The sequence below is a fragment of the Bos mutus genome, chromosome 11 (assembly GCF_027580195.1).
Source record: "Bos mutus isolate GX-2022 chromosome 11, NWIPB_WYAK_1.1, whole genome shotgun sequence".
Lineage (NCBI taxonomy): Eukaryota > Metazoa > Chordata > Mammalia > Artiodactyla > Bovidae > Bos > Bos mutus.
This window is the reverse complement of record NC_091627.1, coordinates 43,141,682-43,148,075: the sequence shown is the minus strand read 5'-3', so window position 1 is coordinate 43,148,075 and position 6,394 is coordinate 43,141,682.

Below are 6,394 nucleotides of genomic sequence, written 5' to 3'. Positions count from 1 at the left end.
ACCAAGACAGAATTCCAAGTCTCCGAGGTGTTCCTTCCCCACACCTCCACTCTTCCTCTCCTAGCCTTTCTGGCGGACATTCAGGCTGGTGCTTCTCAAACTTTTGGGTGCCTGAGAACCTCTTGGGGAGCTAATGATGGCACAGATACCTGGCCCTCCTTCCAGAAACTGAGGTGACCCTCTCCAGAAGGGAACATTTGCTCTGAATCAGAAACCTGGGAAGTTTTGTTCAGAATTAAGCTACACCCTCAGTGATAAAAATCTGGGCATTTTTCCTCCGAAAGCTTTCATTTAATCGAGAGTTTTCTAACAGAATGAAGATAAGGGCTGTCCAGTCTAGAACTTCGCCAACAGGGACTCTTGGATTCCTGATTAATCTTTGTCTTTCTCCTCTCCCTACTATATGCCTTGAGAAACCTGGCTTCCTTTATTATTATATCTTAATTTTACTTACAAAGGAAAGCGTTGCCAGTCTCATCTGTTTCAAATGCCATTTGTTTGAAATTCCTTTTGGAAAAGGATCATGGTTTGCAGCCTTTCAGAGAACAAGAATACATCTTTAAAATTCTGGGGCCACTGGGCAGTATGCAGGATTTTAGTTCCCCTACCAGGGATTGAACCTCTGCCCCCTGCATTGGAAGCATGGAGTCTTAGCCACTGGACCACCAGGGAAGTCTCTAAGAGTGTATCTTACGTAAGTGTCCTTTGAACTTTTAAAGTTCTTTGGCTTTCTGTAAGCTGAGCCAACAGGGGTCTTCAGGCCCTACATTCATTAATGGAGTCACACAGCAAGCATTAGCAACAAGGATGAAGTGGCAACACAAAGCTGTAATGGTCATCACCCATCACCCTTTCCTCAGCGCACACTAGGATCCAGGTGCGGTCCCTCAGGCACTTTACCAGCATTCTCTTGTAATTTAAGTCAGATTTATTACCTTCACTTTGCAGATAGGAAAACACGTAACAGATACAGTCACCGGAACAGGAGCTCAGAGCTAAGAAACTCAAGCATCTCTGACTGCACGACCTTGGCTTTAACACCACCCTGCAGCAGTTCGGCGTGATGGTCATCAAGTCAGCCTGTCTCTCCAAGCCTTGATGACCCCACCCCTCGGAGACCTTGGGAAAAAGCACTTGTCTCTTGTGTGCCTTTATTTAACCCAGGCCGATGAGTAAAGTGCCCCAGCCCGGACGGGGTGGTTGACATCCAAAGTGCCATTTAAAAAGCGCTTTGATATGAAGTGCTCCGTAAGAACTTGTTCTTCTGTTTATAGCAAACCATTCCCATGAAGAAAATTAAGTGGAGACTGGGAGTGAACAAGTGAGTGAGTGGTCGGCTGGGCAAAGGCATTTAGATCCGGAGGGGCTTGTCACACACACTTTGAGGATTTATCAAGCTCAAACTTTTTTGTGGGGCCATGGGAAGGGGGGAGTTGTTGCCTAGCAGGTGTTCATTCTGGCCCTGAATTTAGATCAGAACTTGACAAATTCATCCATGGAGTTTTCAAAATCTCCACTCCCAACAGGAAGGCAAGAAATGGAAAGAATGTCAGTCAGTATAGTTAGCAGTGGCCCCTGGAATCCAAATGGCCCTTGAAAAGAACACTTGGGGAGGAGAAACATTTGAATCACTTAAATCTGCTGAGAAATTGCCCTGTGTGGAATGCTCGGGAGCGTGACGAGTGCATGAGCAAGCTCTCAGGGTGACTGTCACCCATGGGGGAACGACCTAATGGGAGGCCAGCCGTCTGTGGAGGCTAAACCATAGAAGAGATGTTGCCTTCTGGAGACCGTGACTCTGCTCCCATTCAGCGCTGCTGTGTGTCACTTAAATTCGATTGCTCCCTGCATTCAAGGATGTCTCCCAGAGATCCCGGCAGTGCTGTTTAAGATGGCCATTACTGTTTTCAACCCCCTTTGGCCAAGAGCAGAGGGAGGAGTCTGGCTCTTGGTGTCCCTCGCCGCTGCAGGAAGACTGCAGGAGGACGTGATTAGTGGTTAGCCTATCTCTAAAAGCCCTGGGGAGCCAGGGGTAGGAAGGAAGGAAGGAAGTTGTGTAGGATAAACAAAACAAAGCAAAACCAAAAAAAGCTGCAGGCAGAGTATTTCAGATGTGCAAGGATCTGTAATTCACATACTCATGGGACAGTTGAGGGTTAGGACCTGGGTTAAATGTTTTCATATGAAATGGAAATACCAGGAAAAAAGCAATGGAGAGGGTGGAGGGCCTGGCTTGGTTTAAAGAGGTCCTGGAAACAGATTCCTCTTACGCTTCTGAATCTTTAGATGCATCAAGTCCTATACAAAAATTGTTTAAAAGTGTATCTAGCAGATTTCACCACAAGGCCGTGTATATTGCTGGTCTGCCTTCAGTTTTCCATGACAGGATGAAATACACATTATTTGATTTAGTTGAAAATAACTGATCACTTTTTTAAAAAACTATGGTTTAAAAGAAGTGAATATATGAATAAAAAGTATGAAATGATCTCTCGAGTGCTCATCAAAACCCATTCCAAATGAAGGAGTCTCCAGCAGAAACTATTTTAGAGGAAGGGGACTGTTGCCTGGTGACCTTCACAATTCAGTACTTTTCTAATCAAAGATTCTTCAGGATTAATGCTGTGAGCAACACCTCAGAGATGTGGTTTTTTCGACATCTTAATGTTGAAAGATTTGGATAGAACCAAATAAACGCCTTTAAAAAGTAGGAGTGGTGGGCATTTTAATAGGCTACTAAATTATCTCAATATAAAGGGTGCCAAGGATTATTAAGCCAAATGGTATGTTGCAATCGCAAATATCAGCCTAGTGCAGCTGTTCTGGTGAGAGGCTTGAGGGCCAGCTCGCATGGGAGCCAAAGCTTTTGCAAGTTTTGTACATGTATATGTGTTGAATTAATTTGAAGATCTGTCAAGTTGAACTTGACAGTGAACCAAAACAAGAAAACAACCAAAATCAACTCATGACAATGTTTGTTTCTGTTTGTGCAATATAAGCACATTTGAAAGTTCCTATGTACTGACTGTAGGAAACATTGTTTTTTCCTCACTGGATAGCATTCTTTTACCCTGTGTTAGTTACAGTCATTTAATCGTAAAGTTTGCATGTAAGTCTCAATTGTTGAAAACCCTCGAGCAGCATCTCCTAAATCAAACAGTGGAGGACATGAAGAAACTTCCCAAGGCATTCAAGAGAACTTGAACTACGTGTCTGCAGGTGTCATCCTTTCTTCCCTTTTTAAGTAGCCCTCAAAACAGGTCTGAAGCCAGTGACATTTAAATTCACTTGTATTTGCATGAAAGTCGCTGAGTATTGAATTGGAAGAAGTCAAGTGTTCTGCAAGGGCTCTAACCTGGGTGAGAGACAGCCTAGGGTATTTCCCTAAGGGTATTTGGTGAAACCCAAGTCCCCACAAGATACCTTACGGCCCAGGTGTTCTGTGTGGTCCAGCGAGTTAGGGCATCACTGGCTGAGCCTTCCTTGCAGCATATTAGAATCTCAGGGAAGTCTAACAGGAAGGAAACGGGGGGTGGACTTTTATCTACCCAGTGCAAAGTACCTCTCATAACCATTGCCTCCCTCTCACCTCCGCTCTCATTAATACAATGCAAAGCGCATTCTGGAAAACCCTGGTCATAGCCAGTAGCACAGATACAGTAGCAATAGTCACTCAGTCGTGTCCTACTTTTTGTGACTCCAAGGACTATGGCCTGCCGGGCTCCTCTGTCCATGAAATTCTCCAGGCAAGAATACTGGAGTGGGTTGCCATTTCCTTCTCCAAAGGCTCTTCCTGACCCAAAGCTCAAACCTGTGTCTCCTGCATTGCAGGCAGATTCTTTATCAACTGAGCTCCAGGGAAGCAGCACAGACACAGTAGTTGTGGCCAAATCCCACATTTTTGGGCCCCTTCTCATCTGGAAGCAACAGATTTCCAGGTGCTTGAAACAGTTATTGCTTCCAGTCTCCTCAAAAAGTTCACTTTAGAACTAAGATTTGAGGAGTTTCCAGATTTTATTGTTCATATTCAAAATAAGCCTTGGAATGCCAGAACAAGAGAGAGAAGGCAGTGACTGCAAAAGCAAGCACAGTAGACGAGAGCGCGTGAAGAAAGCCTAGCAGCCGGGCATTTTTCCTGGGTGGACTGTTGCCTCTTTGGTGCTGTATTCGGGGATGGTCATGATGCTTGTGGCCACCAAGCATCTTTGGAAATCTCTTCCCATATTTAGCGGCTTTTCTACATTGTAAGTGCTGCCTCCTTGAGACAGAGGTCACTAATGCCTCCCAGCCTTTCTTGCAGGGAGGGTCTATCAGACACTCCTTCTTAGTAAGCAGACCCCAGAGGAATAGTTTTTTGCCCAGGGGGCTGGATGCAGCACAGGACTGCACCAGAGCAACTCAAGGCATCTGGTCATAGATGTGGGCAGCAGAGGCTGTGTCTGGAAGGGGAGGTGGCAGGTGTCCCCTTAGTAATTGAGAGAGCTCCCAAGTATCCCTTAGTAATTTGTTTTCTGCTTAAACCATCCAGGGCAGGTTATGTTGTTTGCGGTTAAGACCCTAACTAATATACGTATACACAGGCGTGCTCAGTTGTTCAGTCGTGTCTGACTCTTTGTGACCCCAGGGACTGTAGCCCACCAGGCTCCTCTGTCCATGGAATTTTCCAAGCAAAGGATACTGGAGTGGGTTGCCATTTCCTCCTCCAGGGAGTCTTCTGGACCCAGGGATTGAACCTACGTCTCCTGCATTGGCAGGTGGATTCCTTACCACTGAGCCACTTGAGAAGCCCATAGTATAGGTACTCCGTGCCCCAAATGGCCAGGATGCAATTCTTTTTTTTTTTTTAATTGTATTTATTTATTTGGCTGCTCTGGGTCTTAGTTGTAGCATGTGGGATCTAGCTCCCTGACCAGGGATCAAACCTGGGCCCCCTGCACTGAGAGCTCAGAGTCTTAGCCCCTGGACCACCAGGGAAGTCCCCAGGATGCAATTCTGTCTTATACTTTGCACTGAAGGACATGGAGGTATTTCCGAAACATTTAGTTCAGTAGGATAGAATGTGTTTATTCTTTCAAATGTCCGATACAAGAGCTCTGTGTACCATGCAGAGTAGAGGCTGGCTCAGAATTTGTCAAACTAAAGATGGCTTTCTATTTCAAGTGAGAGGCTCCACTCAGTCCTCCTCCATCTGGTAGAATGAGCATCCGACTTAAGATTCTCATAGGAACGCAAGGTCAGAAGGAGAGCAGAGCGTGTACTCAGCTACGTCCTGCTGAGTTTGTTTTTTTCACCCTAGTAATACGGTGAGAGTAATAAAATCCCAAATAAATTTCCAGGAAATGTGGAGGAATTTATAAATGAACGTAAAGTAAGACAAGTTCACAGTAGGGCTTTCCCCCTTTCCTAGAAAAGCTGTGAGTCGAGTGAGGAGGCAGATGGTGAAGGATCAGAATTTTATTTGTGTCACCTCTGAAATTAAGCAGAAGTATTAGTGACTAAGAACGCCACACTGCAAAATATTTTCCTTGATGTCAGGGGACTGTAGAATTATTTAATCAAATAAAACCAAAGATTCAAAATTCGTTCTCTACTATATAGGCTTAGTTCTCTGCTGGCTACCGTAAGAAATACTATTGTTCAGTCACTAAGTTGTGTCTAACTCTTTGTGACCCCCATGGACTGTAGACACCAGGCTCCTCTGTCCTCTATCTCTGGGGAGTTTGCTAAAATTCATGTCCTTTGCATGCTATCTAGCCATCTCATCCTCTGCCGCTTCCTTCTCCTTTTGCCTTCAATCTTTCCCAGCATCAGGGTCTTTTCCAATGAGTCAGCTCTTCACATCAGGTGGCCAAAGTCTTGGAGCTTCCGCATCAGTCCTTCCTTGAATATTCAGGGTTGATTTCCTTTAGGATTGACTGGTTAGATCTCCTTGCAATCCAAGGAACTCTCAAGAGTCTTCTCCAGCACCACAATTCAAAAGCATTGTGGCAATATTTACTTTTTTCTGAACCATTTGAGAGGCATCGTGCCCTTTATCTCTTAATATCTCAGTGTGTATTTCCTAAGAACAGGATATTCTCTTACAGAGCCACTGTACGGCAATCAAACTCAAGAAATCTAACACTGTTACAGTAATTTTTTTCTCTTCTACACTCCATATACTTTGGCCACCTCATGCAAATAGTTGACTCATTGGAAAAGACTCTGATGCTGGGAGGGATTGGGGGCAAGAGGAGAAGGGGATGACACAGGATGAGATGGCTGGATGGCATCACTGACTCGATGGACTGAGTCTGAGTGAACTCCGGGAGTTGGTGATGGACAGGGAGGCCTGGTGTGCTGCGATTCATGGGGTCGCAAAGAGTCGGACACGACTGAGCGACTGAACTGAACT